This window comes from Rattus rattus, chromosome 3, assembly GCF_011064425.1.
Source record: "Rattus rattus isolate New Zealand chromosome 3, Rrattus_CSIRO_v1, whole genome shotgun sequence".
Taxonomy (NCBI): Eukaryota; Metazoa; Chordata; class Mammalia; order Rodentia; family Muridae; genus Rattus; species Rattus rattus.
This window is the reverse complement of record NC_046156.1, coordinates 114,347,413-114,367,980: the sequence shown is the minus strand read 5'-3', so window position 1 is coordinate 114,367,980 and position 20,568 is coordinate 114,347,413. Positions and strand designations below refer to the sequence as shown.

The window sequence follows — 20,568 nt, the reverse complement described above, 5'->3', positions numbered from 1 at the left end:
TCTCTGTAAGAATATCCCCCTCCTTCTATTTAAATGTCTCTGTCTCCTATTCTCACTTCCTTCATGTTTCTGATCATCAATAAGGCTTTACCCTTATTATTATCATATAAAACAAGGGATTCTCTATTATTTGTTACTTTCCATCCTTGACTTGAATTTTCTTATTGAAATGCATTAGCCTACCTTGGTAGTTACTTCTCAGTTTTTACTAGCTCTCACTAGAACGCCAACACTCGTATGTGTGAGGGTGGGTATGTGCACATGAGCGCTGGGAGGCTAGGACCTTATTGGATCTATGCAGTGATCTGAGCCCCTTGTTTATATCCCAGGCTGAAACCCAAGCTCTGATTTAGTGTGAGCCACTTCCTGGCTTCACTCAGCTACTCAAGGAGGATTTTCAGGAAAAATTACTATAATCTTAGATTCTTAAATTCCAACTCACATTTAAAAATATTTTTGTTTATGATTATATATATGTTTGCATACGTATCTGTGTGGGTATGTGTCCATAAACGTGAGTGCCCAGAGATGCTAGAAGGAGGTACTGGCGGTGGTTGTGAGCACTGAGAACCATACTGAGGTCCTCTGTCAGAGCAGCAAGCATTTTTAACCTTCCAGGCATCTCTCCAGCCCAATTTGTGTTTGAGGCTGCTTCTGAGTCTTATGGATTTTATATAGTATTTAGATTCCCATATTTTGATGAGTAATAATGACGTGTAATCATATTACTTAATATTATATATATGGATGATTAAATTAATTTAATGAACATTTCTGCCACTTAAGGCTTCACATTTATTCCTTGTGATAGATCTGGTATTTCATTCTGTATATCCCTTTCCACACAGCTCAGTTAATTTAGTGGGCTTTCCAAGGTGAACACTGAATTTAGGGTTTGCTGCTTCAAGCTTGAGTTCGGTTTGGAGAAGGAATCAATACATGGTACTTTTAGGGGAACGGAGTTGCCTACTCAACCATGGCCCACAATTCAACATTTACTTCCCTCTTTATAGTTCTTGGACTCCACTACTTCTGTAACCGACTGTGCCTGTCAAACAAAGTATGACTTCATAAAGCACCATAGAGGACACTGCTATTTGGAAGACTCGTCCCTAGGCCTCCTGTCAGCTTGCCTGCTTCTATATACAGAATATAGGTGTACAATACCCACAATTCAACATTTATTGCAGCCACAAGTGTCCAGTGGCCTATGCTATAGTTATTGATAGCTGGAGGCCCGTTGATAAGCACATTTCTTATGCAACAGAGGGCAGCATGGATAGGCTTGCAGCAGTCCTATCAATATCATTCAAAAACGCAGACTAGAGCAAAAATGAAGCCTCAGTGGATTACAGGACATCTCACAGCTGCACAGTCTGTACATTGTTCACTGATGGACTAATGGAAGCTGATTGACTTTATTCATTTACATATTTAAGTGGAGTTAAATCATTTTTACTTGATTTTTTTCAGGTTTATTGAGGTACAAATGAGAAATAAACAGAACAGAGCAGATTTAATCCATGTAATGTTGTGGCACCACTCAGAACACTAAAAAATGTTTTCTGTTCACAAATTTAAGTCCTTAAATTTCTATCTCTTTCACACACACACACACACACACACACACACACATACACACACACACACATACACATACATATACAGGCATGTGTACACACACACACACACATACACCCCCACACACACACACCCACACACACACACATATACACCATATGCACATCCTCCTGAATCTTGCCTGTGCACCCTGTGTAGTTCTTTAACTTTCTGAAGATTTTTCTGCAACACCATAAGTTCAATTAAGATATGTTTCTCTATCCTACTCTATAACAAACTCTAAAATGCCATTTGCACATTATTTCACTGATTGCCTGAATAATTTCCATGTCACATTTTCCATATTGTCGCAGTAGAGGACAGTGTACCTTCTTTGGGTAGTGTAACGCCTGATGTGTTTTGAGTAAGCAGTAGTGGATTATTGGATTGCATATCTGAGAACAAATTAAACCATGCAGAGTCTAAATCATTGACCTGATAGTGGAACAGAACCTTACTGCAATAACGCACGGGATTTCAGAAGGTTAGAGGGATCACTGGCTGTGAGACTACGTCAATACCAGATAATTCAGAAGAGAGTGTTCTGGGAAAGTGAACTTTAATGACTTAATAATGCAGTAAATGTGAACAAGACAAATCTTGGAAGAGTGTGGAGGCAGATGAGGGGACCATGCGACGGGTGCTCTCAAGGAATGAACTCTTCAATGACTTTCTAGATGAAAGTCCACTTCAGGTTCCATGATAGCTAGGAAAATGTTTACTTGATCTACTCATCATAGCAGGGAGAAAGTTTAAGAGAAGGTTAAAAAAATAAGGGAAAGACTTAAAAACTGTGCAAAGGAAATTCAAATGTTTGTAAATTCATAGAGAAGTGACACTTGTTTCCATTTGTGCTCTACCAGGAAATTTTCAAATGTTCTTAGCTGGTGCTTATGGTGTGTGCTCAGGCACTCATGTGCTCAGCAAACCAAGAGTGGAGCAGGGCACTGTTGCTCATGACATACTTACTTTGAAACTTTCCCGTATGACTATTGATGTACATATCTTATCCTTCGAACGATCAGAAGTCTCCAAGATCAGTGAAGACTGAAGCAGGTTTCTAACAGCAGAAACAGGAAGATACCTCCTCAAGTGTGTAGGATATTTCCTAAAAGGAAGCACAATGGAACAAATAGGTATCACACGAGGATGGCTGCTTCTCTGTACAATTAGGCTTGAGTTGGGATAGTTTACAATTCCAAATGAAATGGTAAATGCTCTCATTCCTTAACCCAATCCCTGCCCACACAACTACACTCATGAAGCAAAAGAAGCTGCTGAAGAGGGCTGTGTTCTGGAAAATGGATCGCTGCCTAGAAACAGCAATAAAGAGAGCAATGAGGATAGGGAAGGAGGGGGTGGGAAAAGAGTCAGGCTAAATAACAGTGCAGTTAGAATTCGCAAATTACTATAAAACCCTCAAATAAATTACATTTTCAAGTTACTTGGATGTATTTCTGAATATTTAATCCATTGTCTTTAAATATTACAGAATAGAGCAAAGAAAGTGTTGGCATTGAATTTAAATTGACTTAGAGCAAGTGAATTAATTTGGTTATTTTTCAATCTTACAAGACCTATGATTTGTGGACTAATGACTCAGATATCTGGATTTATATTATTCAGACAAAATTATATGGTCGAACTTCATTCTGATGATCATTTTTACACGAAGATTTGCATTTTATTAGAGTACCCCCTTGTTGTTTCCAAGAATATTCAATATCTTATTCCCTTTTATGGCCACTTTCTGTCTTTTATTGAGCATATTATATCATGAGTGCAGAAGCATCTTGTTTTACATTAAGTTGAAGGAAACAGAAATCACAAAGGAGAGCTATGTTCCCATTGGTTTTTCTCCTCATGAAGTGATAAGCACATCTTCAGATGTACCTCCCTTCTCAGTACTTCAAACATTGCCTCTCAGCAGGTGAGGACAGTGTAAGACAAGAAGCCCTGTGTATGAAGCTTCTGAGACTCTCCTGACTTATTGCCATCAAGTCACAGCCTTGGTCCTTTGGCCATTCTGCTCTGTGACTCTGTGGAAGACAGTTTGCAGTGGATCTTTAGGTCTTCATGACCAAAGACTCCAGGGTCAAGGAAAGACATTGTGACAGAAGCCTTCTATATTTTTCTTTGTTTCGCTTTTCTTCTGTGACAGCTTTGAGCCTTGCCACAGATGAGAGGAGAGACATTTCTTCTGTCCTGAGGCAAGGAGACATCTAATGCCTGCTGCTTTATTATAGTTGTCCCAGATTCTAGCTGTATTATGACCACTGCTGTCAATGAACTTCAACTCTAAGTTCTGAGACAGAACATAGCATTCTTTAAACGTACAGAGAATTGTTCTCTACAAGTAATTTTTCAGGAGCTATGACATTCACGATAGTGACTATTTACTTCACTGGTGCTAAACAGCAATAGTGTGATTATCAGTGTTCCACTGTGAAGGTGGTCATGAATGGGTCATTCTGCCGATGAGTAGAAAGTTAATTTCAGGTAATAAGGAATATATATATGCATGGTAGTAGCTGTTTGTCTGGACAACAAGAAAGATGACATTGGCTAGATTTTTTTCCAGTTTTTAAAAATTAATTCATGGTTTGGATAGATTTTACTAAAATACTTTTATTCAACTGAATGAAGGTAGCTTTGAGAGCAGGTGAATTTGGCTCTTGGAGAGATGAGCCAATGTTTAAGAGCATATGTTGTTTTTGTAGAAGGCTGGAGTTGAGTCCCTCCATGTATGTTAGGCAGCTCCAGGGGAGTACGCCCTCTCTTCTGGGTTCCACAGTCACCCACAAAGGCTTGTGCACATATGTGCATGAATAAAGTAATCTTTAAAAAAAAAGGTAGATTTAAACCTATAGTTATTTTTATTATACTTATTTTCTCTTAAATTCAGTAATATCAACTTAAAATTGAAGACACTTCGATAATCAAACTATACAAAGATTGCTATTATATTAAGTAGGAAGCTCTCAAACATAAGCTGACATGTTAATACCCAGAGATTAAAATAATTGATAGTTTATATTTGAGCTTTATAAGGATGCTAAACATAGGTGTTATTTTTAACCCAGTTTTCATACTTTATATACTGTCTCACCTCTCTTCTTCAGCAAACGCTGAAAACTGAATTGTGTCCGTTTTTCATTGGGGCTAATTGATCTTTCAGCGTACGCTGTGGCTTTCATCAGAGTGCATACTACTAATCTGCCAGCCTTTGGAAATGAACATACAGGAACTCAACTGGCATCCCATCTGCTAACCGTACATAACGGCCATGTGTGTAGGCTCTGCCCTCATCCTACAGCAGCACATGTCTGAAGTTTTGCCATGATGTGGCCCCTGGAAAGGACATTCTCCGAGTTAGTATAAATTTTCATGTCATTTTGATTGACACAGGGCACTGTAGGACACAAAACGTTAAACCTTGTAGACAAGAATCAGAGGGCTCCCCCAGTGTCTCTGAATCCAAAAATAGCCACCAATCAAGCCTTCTCACATTTAAGTTTTCTTCACCTCATCTAATTTTCTGCTGACTCTAAATTTCACCAATTTATGAGATTAAAAATTGCATGCCTAATTTTACTTTCTGGTCAGAATGTCAGATTCTCTGAATTTTAACTTGAACTAAGCAACATTGTTTTATTTTGTGTTTTTATTGATTTTTAAAAATGTTTTTGTTATCAGAAAACATCTCTTTGGTTCACCTTCAGTTAACTGAAAATAACGTTATACACTAAAAGCCTGTGTGTGTGTGTGTGTGTGTGTGTGTGTGTGTTCTGGGAACACTTTTCGCGGCTGGCTTTGCTGCACATGCTCCCCAAGCTGGCCTTGCCTATGCAGTGCGTGGTTAATCCTACCTGTCAATTCATTGTAACCAAGCACATTGTGCTATGGGGAAAATTACTAATAGAACTTCCGGACCTTTGGATTACAGCACATTGTGCTGTATTTTACCACAACGGGTCTGTGTTCTCACAATGCAGGGTCTGTGTTCTCACAATGCAGAGCCTTTAAACAACAAACTCATGAGATAACATCCCCCATTATCCACCCTTATTATATCCAAACCCAGACATGTAGCTGTTTTCTAAGAACTGACTTAAATGTCCACATCACCCGGTCTTTTTCACAGTATAAGACACAGCTGCACATTCACTTGTATGGAGGGGCTACCACTACATTTAACCATGTTACCTAGGACTTCATGGAACACAGAACCCTTGGTGAGAGGCTGTGACTCTGTACAGACCTCATTATTTTATAATTTTTGCCAATCAGTCAACCTCAAGTGAGCCTGATATTTCAGAGCACTTTCTGACACACCAGCTGATGCTGTTCTACATGAACTGGCCTCACTAGAGGGTTCAAAGTGCTTCAGGGAAGCAAGGTGATGAATAACAGACAAGACACTATGTTAAACAGATCAAGAATTATGGGTTTAAGGGCAAGTCGCTGACCTCGACGTTGGAAAATAGTCCTGAAAGTACTTTTTAAGTTGATTTTTTTCTCTTTCTTTTTAGTTTTAGTCTTTCTCAGCAGGAGGGTCAGTTCACAGGGACATACACCACCCCACCGCCCAGGGTGAAATTCCCCACCAGGTGGGTGGTCCAGACAAGCAGTAACACATGCAAATAGAGTCTGGTGTCATTTATCCCCATGAGGTACAGTCTCCTTGTCCACAATACTCAATGCTGCAATCAGAAACTGTGGTAAAACTCTCTGCACATGGTGTGTAAGTCATCTGCCTTCTTGCAACACCCTTGGATAATACTGATCTGAAATTGATTTTCTTGAATACTGAATCCAGACTCACAGTTCAGTATAATATCTATGATTAAGAAGTCTTAGTAGAGTGAATATCAAATAAACTATCATTTCCTTATATTTTGGAGATATTTAACAGAGAGCATTTGTCTATACAATGAACAATATGTATAAGGATAACTGATATAAAATTCAGGTTTTAAGTCTCATAATATTCAAAGGAAAACACCAAAATGAGGCATGTTTGAACAATTACCACTCATGCATTGTCTTGAAAGTTAATTTTCTCTCTGTTTACCATGCTAGGATGGAGTTAGCACAGAGAAAACCATTGTATGGAGTTAAAGCTTTAGAAAAAAATCAAGTTAATGTGAGACACAAAGAAAAGATACAGTCTCACAAGAGTGACTCTTGAGAAAGCTGAAAGTCACAGAATCACGTCAACAAAAATGCTTAGACAAACAGATGTGTGTGTGTGTGTGTGTGTGTGTGTGTGTGTGTGTGTGTGTGTGTGTGTGTGTGTGTGTGTTATTTATGGGCTTTCAGTAAAGCACCTTAGAATAATATCCTGAAAGCCCTGCCAAGGAATCTGAATCAGTTCATGTTCCACTTTCATTACAGTTGTGTGATCAAATATTTTGATGAGAAAAATACAGAAGAAGAAAGGGTTTGTTCACCTTACCATCCCAGAATTGCAGCAAAGTAAGAGTCATATCCACTCTCAAGAGCAGAGAGAGAGAATAAACTCATGGATCCTTGTTTGATCACTCTCAGCCAGATTTCATTCTCACACTGTTCAAGACTCCCTGCACAGGGAATGGTGCCACCCACAATGGACTGTTTATTCCTATATCAACTAAGAACAAGACAATCTCCAACAGAAATGTCCATGGATCAACATGTTCTATAGATAATTCCTCAAACAAGCTGTTGCATGTTGACAATTAAAATTAACCATCAAAGGGACTGAACAGAGAGGGATGGCCACGCAGCAGGAATTGTGAGTAAGTGAGCCAATACTGTCTTCTACTCTGTCCAGCCAGGAATTCTTCCCACCCTTGAAGATAACACATAAAGGAATAGATCTGACATAGTTCCTAGGAAAACACATTAAACACTGTTGGAATTGGTTTGTACCAATTCTTTTCTTTCCTTTTCCTTTGCTCAGCCTAAAATTTGGAAATGAAAAGTGGGTGCTTAGAAACTACCTTAAAAATGTGAAAATGGGGGGGTTGGGAATTTAGCTCAGTGGTAGAGCGCTTGCCTAGCAAGCGCAAGGCCCTGGGTTCGGTCCCCAGCTCTGAAAAAAAGAAAAAAAAAAGAAAAAAAATGTGAAAATGGGAACTGATATCTAAGAGGAAAGAGTGATGTCCTAGACAAATCTGGGTAAAGTAGGTTTGAACCATCCATGGCGGCTTGTGTGGCTAGTACCTTTCCCATCCACTAAATTTAAGTGTGTGTGTGTGTGTGTGTGTGTGTGTGTTGTATGCTGCCTGATGTACAGGATAGGAATGCCTGATGTAGAAGATGGGAACTGAGCTCTGTCCTCTGAGAGAGCAGCAGATTCTTTTAAACACAGCAAGCTCTTCAGCCTTATGTTCTATGCAATCAAAATAAACTTAATTAAAAGAATTAATAAGAAAACAAAAAACAAAGCATCATGAGCAATGAACCTGCTTAATGAAGTTATAAGTAGAAAATGAGTATTTACAACCAAAGAAGAAATTGAGGAAAAGTTGGTGACTGTACAGGGGAATCTAATGGCTCAGTCATGGGAGATAAGTGAGTCATTCTTGGCTTGAGCTATATGATAAAATCTGAACTCATCAATCAACCATTCAAGACTTTCAGTCATTGACTGATATATTCCTCAACCGTTGATATCAGCCAACCACACAGTTCGAAGCATATTAAAAGTAGACTAGCTTCGTAAAGGTTATCAAAATTTATATTGTTCTTATCAATTCCCAGCTTCTCTTTTTTCTTCACCCTCTTTCCTCTCTTGCCTGTCAGCACCTCTTCCTGCTTTTGAGGAACTCACTTCCTGTTATCTGTGGCTGCCTTGCCAATGCCTAGCCTGGTGCCGTTTTCTACAGTGATTCCTTTCATAGACAACTTGGCTTTGCACCTCAGGCACAAGTACATAGAGGGACCACCACATTCTAGTTTGTGATTGGTTGTTCTTTTATGTTTTTGTAGGCCACTGCATTTTGTGACTAAGGATAAATTATATCAAGGAAAAATAACTATGGCAATGATAAGTATAAAATAAATCCTTAGGAAATGTATTTGTTTCCTGGGAGGTTAGGTATGGTCATCTACCCTAACACTACACAGAAGTTAGTAAAAGTGTTAAACTCTGGGCTGAGAGATTTGCCTCTGTATTACAGGTATGTGGGAAAGTATGCGGAGGTGAGGACTGCCTGTCTGGAACATGCATTTCAGTCCTGATCACTTGCCTCAGTGGGTGTGAATTTTGCTCATCGAGATGAGCTCACATGCAATCAGAGGCAGTCCCTAAACCAGCATTGTGCACAGAATGTCACAGGTAGATCGTGGTGTGCATCAAGGAGTCACTGAAGCGTCTACGGAATCACTGTGACCTAGAAATACCAGGAAGAGTAGTCAAGCTTGGAGCCAAAAGGGAGAGAAAAGGTCCTCTTTGCATTGTGATTTTAAATCTCTGATATTGAGAATTTTAGATTAATGAGTCTCTTTTCAAGTTTGTGACTTTACAATACTTTGATACAATGTTCTTAGAAAGCCAGAACTGGCTCTATCTCTCCATTGGTGAACATTGCTGACAATTAGTAGTGGGCAACTAGAAAAGCTTTCAGTCTCTCCTTGATGTGGAGTATGCTGGAGATGGCAAATCTGAAAGAAATTCATATATGAAATGTAAATCAAATGCAAAACAGCACTGTAAGCAATGTATGCAGGTACACAGTGTGTGTGTGTGTGTATATGTGTGTGTGTGTGTATTCATGTATGTGTGTATATGTCCGTATATACACACTTGTGTTCCTAACCTAAATGAGTTTCTTAGCAGTTTTGTTTTTAAATTAGCATATAGCATTAGAATTCCTCATGCTATTTCCACACAAGCTGTGCTTCTCTTCCTCCTTCTATCCTTAACCCACAGCTCCCAACACTTGTATTTTTCCATCTCCATTTCTTCTTTTATGTCTCAAGAATTCTTATCCTCTTTACTCCAAAAACATCTGTTCACAATTTCATGGTCCACATTTTAGTTTTATGATTTCTATTCATACTCGTTTCCATGTAATTACAGGTGTATGTAAAAGATAGGACCTGGGTATGAGCAAAAACTTACAGTGTGTATCTCTAGGAATTGAGATTACCTCATTTAATTTCATGATTTCTTGACTAATGTGTTTTCCAAAAAATTTCTTATACTTTTAATTTATGAATGAATAATATTCCATTGTGTGTATATATAACACACAGCCATTGCCCACTTTTCTATGGACATCTTGCACATCCCATTTTTTGGCTACTGTGACAAATGTGAATTTGTAGGCATCTCTGTGGCAGGGCCTAAAGTCCTTTGTGTGAGTGGGAACCTAGGAGTATATAGCTGGTTATAGATAGTTCTACCTTTAGTTGTAATAATAAGCTCTCATGCAGATTTCATGTAATTGGACCAGTTTGTACTCCTACTATCAATGAAAAAAGGTTCTCCTTTTCCTGTAGCCTATACATACAAGGATTCAAAATCTGAGTGTCTCTTACCTATCACAGAATAAACATGTTACCTATTGTCTTTATGAACACAACTTTTTTTTATATAGACCCTCTAGCTTAATTCACACCTAAGTGGTAGGGCAGAAAACATTCAAACCGAACTATCTCAGGTTGGTCCCACTACGAGGGTGTGATTCACAATCTACCAGAAACAAAGAGCCGGCTGCAAGCCACAAGGAAGTCAGTCAACAGAGGAATGACCAGTCACTCTTTTATGTATACCAGAAGTCCAAAACAGAACAATTAATCATGGCTGGCACTGATTGTCTAGGGATGCATACACAATGGAAATCTGGTCAGATGAAAAATTAAAAACTCGGGGCCAAGCTCCAGATAAGAAAAAATTCCACATCTTCTCTTCTTGGCTGGGAAAGTTTACATTGTAGTGGAACATTGTTTTCTGACTAATTACTGCTGTCTAAATCAGTAGGAACACTAGCCATAAAATATCAGAAAAGAACGCCACCCCTAACAAGTTAAGACAGAAAACACTGGGAATGAAATCCAAGAAATCAACTGAAAATCTTGGCAACCGGAAGAGCAAATAACTGGCTTTTTGGCTAGTGTAGAAGGAGGGGCCATCTTTCTCTCATTCTTGTTTTCTGTTATCCTATCTGGTCCAACATTAATCGTGCAAAAGTAATAAACCAACTTAGTCATCAATGCTGCTGGAAGCAAGTGTTTGAAATTTTTCCTAATTCCAGTTTCATAGAAACTATGATTTTTTCTTCTACCTTATTTTATTTGTTGGGGGAAATAAAAACATCGTATCATTTTCCAACTTAGTTCTGTTTTGCAGGCCAACTTCTCCCAATACTCAGTGTGTATATTGGAATTTGAGCATAAAATCAGCAACGGCTTGAATTGCGTGGGGCTAAGGAACATAAGTTATTTCAGATTATGACTCTAATTAGATAAAAATCACTAAGAAAATAAGTAATTTGGTAATGTCAGCTAAACCCACAAAAGCTCATATTCGTCTTTAAGTCAAAGGTTGTGTGTACACTGGCAAGCCAAGATGAAGAATTGAGTCAATTATTTAGATAATTCAAGTCTAAAATTGCCGCTATTTAGGGAGAAAGCATTTAGTTAATGGGGTCATGATTTATGTAAATAAACAGTCAGCATTGGCCAATCAGCAACCTTTTCCATTTTGCTGGATGTGCATAGCACTTTCTTAATGATTTTTGGGGGAATGTGCTATGAGAAGCTTCCCTATAATTAGCCCCATTAATATTTCACAAGCATACTCAAAAATCACAGCAGAACAATCTGAACACACACCTTTGATTTGTGTATAACTGAAAACAATGAGTAGGACTCAACAAATGGGGTTATTTTGCTTTCCCCACACCTATAAGGTCCTCCATCTCTTTAAAAGTCTTAATATAACTCCTTGTTTCTCCTTCATTTTTTTAAAGTGAGTTATATAAAGACTTTAAAGAATGTAAGTTTTTCTGCTACTTGCTTCAGATAAAGTATCAGTGTAACTGACCTAATGTAAACCCTGTGGAACAACCATCTTGTCTATTTTGATGTTTCTTTTCTTTTTTTTCCATGCATATGTGATGATGTGCATGCATGTTTGCATACATCTCCACATGTGTCTACGTGTGCCTATATATGCAGCTTACATACACATGGAGGCACATGGATTTCACACTGGGTATCTTGCTCAGTTACTCTTATCCTTACATCATAATGTAATGTTTCTCACTGGAACCCAGAACTTGACTAAGCAGATTAGGGATCTTGGTATTTGCGATAGCTGACATTTGTGCTTAAAGATACCTAGACCTAAAATGAAGTAGAAATGGGTAATATTTAACAAAACAATAGATACTAGATTAAGGAAATACATATATCTGTGCTTTAAATAATCTGTCTGGAGAATAAAAATCATGCTATTACGTTTAAAAGGTTCACCACTGCAAAATATTCACTGAAAAAAACAGGTTAAGTATCAGTGGGAGAAGAGGTTCCTAACCCTTGAGAGACTTGAGGCCCAAAGGAATGGGGAGGCCTGGCTGTGGGTACATCTTCTTGAAGACACCGTGGAAGAAAAATGAGATGAGGAACCGTGGGAGGGCAGACTGGGACAGGGCTAATGTCCGAACTATAAAAATAAGGGTAATAAAAATAGGTTACACAAGGAAGATAATATAATGGAATGTATTTCTGTTTACAAGGGCTCATTCTGTAGATTTGATTGGCCTTGAACTCATCATTTCCTGTCCACTGCCTTTGTACTGCTGGGATTACAGGTCTCACCCCACCTTCATGCTCAGTCATTTGTCCCTCTTTGGAGGTTTTTCTGCTATGCATATTTCGCATTAAAATCACTTCACCAGAATTCTCTTAGAATAATGGAATTAGTTGGTGAATACAGGCAGGTGACTTACTAAGACATCTTTCTTTTATTGCAGTTTTTTGTTTTCATTTTGTTTGCTTTTTCGAGAAATGTTTTTTTGCTTGCAAATCATTGGATCTTTGCTTTTTTGCATTCAATTATTCTTTAAAAATTCACAGCCATTTTCTTCCTGAAGGATGGCATTTGTAAATGTTGAGTTAATGCTTATATATGAAGCTGCCTCCCACTTACCAAATACCCTGGAATTACTGATGATACATCTCACAGGGCTTATAAATATTTAAGTGAAATCTCAAATGCAGCTGCTGTGTTTAGCTTCTAACACTCAAAGAGAATTATTTATAACTATTGTGTTTTAATCTGCAGAATTTTATTTAGAAATCTATACAGAAAAATGGCTGCAGTTTGAAAATTTCAGATTTATTGTGTCATAAACACTAGGCAGGCCCCTCCAGAACAGAGTATAGTGCATTTTGGGATACATTACATGTACAAATGAAGATGTTTTTCTTTAAATGCCATCAAATATTAAGACACAGACTAAAGGCATGGAGAGAAAGCAGATCCTGAGACACATAGAAAGGCAATTTTCCCCATCCCACAGAAGTAAAAAATAGTTCTGGGTTGCTAATATATTAATGTTTTTGGTGATTGCATGAATTAGGATATGAAATACAGATCAGTATAAAATAATACGCTGCTCATAACATAATGCGCTCAATAAAAGACAGCAAGTGGACATAAAAGTATAAATGAAAAATATGAGTGAAATTCAGCATTCTTGTATGCAAAGGACTTCCTGAGTCTTTCTGGAATTGCTGTACACAGGCATTTGTGTCCTGTGTCCCATGAAGTCTTTAGTCTCTTTCATTTAATATCTAGCATCCTGCACCACAGCCGTGTGAACTGCACATGTGTCCCGTGGTTGCAGTTTTAAATGAATTATGGTCATTAAATGGCAGAATTATATTCTGTGACTCTCCTACTAAGAGTTCCCTTTCTTTAAATCATGATTATGTGAAATTTGTTACATGCTTTTGGTCTGATCAATGTCAATTTTCCTTCTCTGCTGTATTCATTTAGGAGTTACAGTAAAAGTAGAAGTGTTGAATGATCTTGCCCAAAGATGCCCTTATATTTTTGCTTAGATCTCTTTGCTTAGTATACTGTTGAAGTTATTGGAAACATAGTGGCTGGTTTGTTGTTGTCTGTTTGTTTGTTGTATTTAATTGGGTTTTGAATAAGAGAAGATCTGAGCCCTTGCCTGGGAAAGTTCCTACAATTTTGGAATTAATTCTACTCTGGTCATTTTTAGAGTCTTTTTCTTCTGTTTTTGTACTGAACAAATTCATCTGTCTGTCCTCCAATTACATGACTCTATCATGTATCATCTCAATTCTAAAGTTCATTCATTGAGTTTTTATTTTACAATATTGAATTTTTCAGTGCCGTGGTTTTCTTTTGATTTCATTTTGATTTTTTTCTACTTTTCAGATGATTTAAAAAATTGTAATTGACTTAGATTGATTATTAAAACTTTAAAATTGCTTCCAGATTAATTCTGACCTCTGTCATATCTCTGGCTTTAATCTTGTCTCTTTTCTACGTATGTTTTGCTTTCTTCTGGTATTAGGCTGAATTTTATTGTATTCTAAGCATTACATTTTGACTGTTGGATTATATTATCTTTTAAGTCTGTTGCTTACAAGGCAGATTTCTTCGGAGATTATTGTGCAGTTCCTGGCCTACATTTATGTCTAATTGGGGTTAAGTGCTTAGGATGTGTGATTGCTATTTTTCCTTGATTTTTATTTGTTGATGCTGGATGATCCTTACCTGTGTTGTGTAGATGGGCATTCCTGTGAATTCACATTGCATGTTTTATCCAGAAAAGAGATAAATGATATATTCATAGCTTGGGAGAAAATAAAGGATGATTTAAGAACAAAATTTATTTAAATTGGTATTTATTTGCTTAGAAAATGTTGGAGTCTAATTAGATTAGTCTATAACATTGTAAGCATAAACTTTATTTTGACAGTCATGATTCAATTGTAATCATTCAATATGTCACACAGATTTCTGGGATCTGAAAAAAATGTAGTAGGTGCATTAACTTATTTTCATCCAACTGTGTGAAAGGTGAGGGGGCAGGAAGAAACACATAAAAACCAGGTGGGAGGAGAGGGAGGGAAGGGAAAGAGGAGAGAGAAACAAATATAATGAACGTCAACTGGAAAGCCCACCCTGAAAGGATCTTCAAACTTAAGCAAAAGTCTTCCCTCTGTCTCTTTATCCCTCCTGCATGGATGGACATAGCTTATTTAACAATGCAGCAAAATCACAATGCCATTCAGTAATTACCATTTATTATATGTGTTTTACACACACGAACTCACCTAATTACCTGAGAGTAAACATACAAATGAACTGCATGCTTTCCAGTGAGGAAGAAAGAAGACCAATAAAAACATGTGAGTGGGGAATAAAATAGGTTCAACCCTTTGAGCAGTTGGGAAAATGTCAGTCAAAGCAACAGTGACACTTGGTCTACCGTCATTCAGAATGGCTACCACCAGGAAATAAAACAGTCCTGATTCTGGGAAGGTACTGGAGAAGCGAGCACAGGTTCACATTCTAACAAGATATAACTAGGCCACTTTGGCAGATACACTCAGAACAATACAAATTAGTTTATAATCAAGACCTCTGATGATTTTTGTCACTACATCACTGATCACGATAGCCAGGTTAGAGGATCAGAGGCAAGGTCCATCCATGCATAGTGTTGAACAGTTTACCTGTAGGAATCTAATGGTTGCATTGGGTGCCGCAAAATGGATGGAACTGGAGATCACCACACAGAGGAAGAGAAGCCAGATGTGGGACAGAAAGTGTCTCATGCTTTCTTTCACATATATAAAATAAAAGATGTAAACAGAAGTCAGAAAGAAGGTTCAACAAGGAGAGGGGTAAGAGCTGACCAATAGAAAGGGTTTCAGGAGAAGGGGTCAGGGCTGGAAATGAGGAGGGTAAATGGGATCCAACTGCTTCACAAACTTAAATGGAAAAAGAAAATTAAACCTAGTGTTCCATGCAAATTATATAAACTTACAACAAAACTAGGGAAAGGTTCGTCTTTATGTTTTTTTTAATAGTTTCACCTAATAGTTTTCAGATTAAATCTAAGAGGCAGACTAACCTATAAAAAGCATTTCTTAACAACATACAACAAACTAAATAATGTTTGTTATATTAATTCATTACAATAAAATTCATTACCATCTCTGAGATCCCAAAACATTAGTCAAAGCACAAGCATAATGTTGTATTAGAAAACAGAATGTTGTTGGGGAGAATTATGCAATTCTAACCATCCTGTGGAATCCCTTCAGATTAAGTTATAGGTTTAAATTTAAATTTTGAAATTAAAAAAAAAAGAGTGAAATTTGGCATGTGAGGTTAAACCTCAGGGCTGTAAAATATGAAACAAAGATACAGTAGACAGGCTTTGGGGCTTCCTGAGCCTCTCCCTCACTTGGTCAGCTCCTCAACTTTCAGGATCTTGTCCACCCCCTATACCATTCTCTTACCAAAAGCTGTCCACTTGTTAACCTGATAACCTTATTGTCACCTTTGGAGACCAACATTGGAGACTACACAGTCTGTTCGTGACCCAGCTTAGAAACCACAGATGATCATGGATTCTTATTAGAATGCCAAGATGTCATATAGCCTGGGGAAGTCACTGGGAGGGAAATGCTCCTCAGTATTGATGGAAAGAGAAGCACTCGCCTGCAGAAAGCCACACCTTGGTGTTTCAATAAACATAAACAAATACTCACTCATTCGTATTAACAAAACATTAGGCCTAGAGTAGATTTATTAATGCATAATCATGGGAGAAAAGAGAATGTAGAGATAGACTTCATTACATGTGGGAATCTCCTTCATCTTCTGGATTTCCCACTGTTCGACATGGGTTCTAATGCTTTGATTCAATTGGGAATCTGGGTATCCAAACACTAAAGGTTCTTGCCTCCATTTTTTTTGAACGATCAATAAAAATGCCAGCAGCCAATGTTTGGAAAAAGGGGAATGGGGCAGGAGGAGGGGGGAGGAGGAGATTCACCAGAGTATGGGGGAGAGATGGATGGACACAGGAGCTGCAGGGATAAAGCCAACCAGCCATGTGAGAGTTCAGGTAAGTGGCCACTGGGTAGTAGTAGGGTAGTAGGAGGGTTAGAAGTGCCCAGTCATTGAGTTAGCAAAGGTATTTTAACAATAAGCTAATGTGTGTGTGTGTGTGTGTGTGTGTGTGTGTGTGTGTGTGTGTTTGTGTTTGTGTTTGTGTTTGTGTGTGTGTTTCATTCACGGATCCAAGGAGCTGTCGGGCAGGTGGCTGGAAGCACGCAACGCAGCAGGAGCACAAAGCGGTGTAACCAAAGCTCATGCTGCACCCACCTTTCTTGACATATAACAATTTTACACTTTTTTTCTGGGGATATCATGTAAAATTGATATTTCTGCATGGGATAGAATGATAAGACAGGACAATTGGGTTCTTGTCCCCTTACATGCTATGTTTAACATTCATTTGTATTGGGAAGGTTTAAGTTTCTCATTTCTATGTAATTAAAAAAATGCCTCTCAAGTGTTTCTTAAGATAAATTCACTTAACAAAATATAGAAAGTTCAGTTCTCATAAAATAAGCCTTACTTTTCCATGGTGTGAAAAGAACACCAACATACAAAATTATTTTTCCTTCATAATCAAGTATGGGATATTTCAGCAAAGCAAAAAGAATCATAGGAAATACAATAATCCAGAGCTTTCTGCAAGGCTTGGATTGCAAATGGGTGAGGGAAAAGTCATCCTGTAAAGGTGTTCCATCAGATTTGCAGACAGAATGCAATAAAATAGTTCCTGGCTGTGAAAGCAGATGAGGCTCTGACTCTGCTGCCCGCTCTTGGGCCTCCTTACCATCCTCTGGTGCCTTGTCCAGATTCAGTGTGATCGCCTTTGCTGCATACGTTACTTTGTCATGCCTGCTTGTTATCTCTTAGAGGTCGTTCTTTTATAGAGACAGAAAGGAAGTGGACTTGGGGGGGGGTGGGCTGTGCAGGGACTGGAGGGAGGGGTGGGAAGGGAAACTATAATCAGGTTGTATTGTATAAGAGACAAAACTATCTTGTTCTTTAAAACTTTTCGTGGTTCTTTGTGATTCTCCTCTCTCTCTCTCTCTCTCTCTCTCTCTCTCTCTCTCTCTCTCTCTCTCTCTCTCTCTCTCCTTGTCAAGTCCCACTCATCTCTCCTTCCTCTCATACCCGCCATCCACCCTTGAAACCTTTCACCCCAAATAGATGAAAAAGTTTCATTGTAGAAGCTATAGTGTGTCAGAATGTTTCCCAATACACCCTTTTCTCCACATTTCTTCGCTTGCAAACACTCACTGCAATGACTTGCGGGTCTGATATGAGGCCTCTGAGTTCTGCTAGTCTACTACTCTATCAATACTGGAATCTGGGACTCCTCTTGGTATCCTGTGTCATGGAGATCCTGTAGTTTTGGATCTGTAGAACCTCCCCCTCTTTTTGTTTTTTGGGTTTTTTTTGTCTGTTTTTTTGTTTTGTTTTGTTTTTTTGTTTATTTGTTTTTGTTTTTGAGTTAGACTTTTTACTAGATATTAGAATAGGCAGATGCCCCGGTTCTGTGATCTCCTCTCCGTACAGATCATAGTGGGTTTCTTCAGAAAAGCCTGAGGGAAGGAGAGGCCCATGACGTGCCAGGTCTTTACATCAGATACCTTGGAGGTTTGGTAGGACAGCAGCTGTACAACTGTCCTTGCCAGGAGGCCAGTCATGGTAAGCAGCATTACAGAGTTGGAGGGCTGAGCCCAAGACAGGAGCAGGGGCTAGCCCCTGCGTAGTGGCACCTCTGGCCTGAAGACAGCTGTGTTGAGCACCTGTGACACTGATGTGGTGCCCTGGACCAAGTCCACCTGCCAGGGCCAGTCAGGAGGCATCCCCACTGCTCTGCTCCTCTGGGACCCCAGAACTGTGGGAGGTGGTGACATTGAGTAGCTTAGCGTTCACCAAGTTCACATCTGCCTGCTTTGATGCTTCTCTCAGAAGACCAATGACTGAAGGGCTCAGGCAGGTCCCAGCATTCTTCAGAGATGTTCCTTGTATAACCACCTGGATGGTCCCTTTAGGGGAGCCAGCCCAGGAGTGCATCAGTGTGCCCAATGCTTCTGCCAGACCAATCTAAGGCTTGGTGTGTGGAGAGAAGGCACTGGTAAGGGCCTGGGCATTTACGATTCCTGTTGCAGATTTCTTGTTCACCATGTCCACAAACTGGACTGTGATTTCCTTCCCAGAGTGGCTCTGGGCCTCCTTGGTGCTAGCATCCAGGTGGGGACAGTTTATGTTGTTCTCATGGTCCACTGAGGCCTGGTCCCCTGGCGGCTCTTCTGTAAACATATTCAGTGCACCACCAGCACACTGACTGGACTATAGGAGATGGAGCAGGGCACCTTCATCCACAATACCGCCTCGAGCACATACTCCACTCGCAGGCCTTTCTTGCATATGACAAAGGTGCTGTCATTCTGCAAGCCTGTGGTGGAGGGCAGGAGTGGGGTATGGACAGTGATGAAATCACAGAGAGGCCAGATCTCCTCCAGCGGCAGCTGCTGAACACCAAAGGAGGTAATGACTTTAGGAGAAATGGTGGGGTCATAGCCTACAGTCTTCATTCCAAAGGACTGCATTTGGGTGGCCACCTCTCTTCCAATTCTGCCTAGGCCAAGAATTCCCAGTGTCTTCCCGTTCAGTTCTGTCCCCATGAACTTCTTCCGGTCCCATTTGCCATCTTTCATCGAAGCCGTCGCCTGGGGCATCTGCCTGGCCAGGAACATGATCATTTCACAGGTGAGTTCCACAGCACTGAGGCTATTTCCATTGAGGGTGTTCATGACTAGGACGCCCTTCCTCGTGGCAGCCTCCAGATCCACATTGTCCATGCCTGTACCAGCCTTGCCCACCACCTGGAGCTTCTCTACTGCATTGATGACATCAGCAGTGACTTTAATAGTTAACCAGATGATAAGGCCTTCACAGTCCTGGAGTTCTGCTACCAGCTCCTCCTTGCTCAAGTTCTGCTTCTCCACCACCTGCAGCCCTCCATCTTGCAGGATCTTCCAGCAGTAGGGGTCCAGGCTGTCACTGATGAGTACTTTGCACAGATCTGTGAAGGTCATTGATGGAGGCAGGCTTTAGAATCGGTTGCTCTGGTGGGCAGAAGCACTTAGTACAGGAAACTGCAGGCAGGGCCGGCTCTGGTGACTGGGCCAGGACCTTCCCTTCCATATACTCCAGTAGTTAATAACTAGGGTAGATGTTGAGTTGGGTCAATTCAATCCTGAATCTGGGTCCAAGAGGTATCTGAACTGCTCAGCCTGCTGACTCTCCCACTCTCACACCTTTACCTGTGTCCCCGCCATCAGGGTCAGCCTGACTGAGCTATCCAAGTGAGGTGCTGGGACTGCTCTCCCAGGTGGGCTGCAGGGGAGGTCCAGAGCCAGCTCTCCTGCTCTGATGACCACTTCTGACATAGCTCACCTGCCTGCCACTGGTGGCAAGGACAAAGGGAGAGGGAGGATATATCTCCCTCAAAGGCACCAGACAGGAGGCAGGGCTGGCTTTCATGCTCACAACCACAGGGCCTGCTCTCAGGCCACTGCCAGCTCCACTATGCTTCCTAGGTGAGGAAGCTGGGCTCACACCCAGCAGGGCCTAAAAAAACCCTACTTTCATTAAAAGAAAAAAAGAGGTGATTTTTTTTTTAAAAAATGTGTATATTAATACCTACTAAAAGAATAAGAGTAAAATTTTGTTCAAACATTTCCATTTCTTGTTACCTCTCATTAAAAACATTCTGGAGTCCTCACACGTACTCATATTATGACGAATGTTACATTACACAAATTACTCATTTGTAATATTGCTATTTGGTGACAATCAATAGAACATCT

At 39.7% G+C, this 20,568-nt stretch overlaps 1 pseudogene; it reads right to left on the bottom strand.

The window, feature by feature from the left end:
* Positions 1–18,219: 18,219 nt before the first annotated feature.
* On the bottom strand, positions 18,220–19,794 carry LOC116895889 (annotated as a pseudogene).
* Positions 19,795–20,568: the final 774 nt, after the last annotated feature.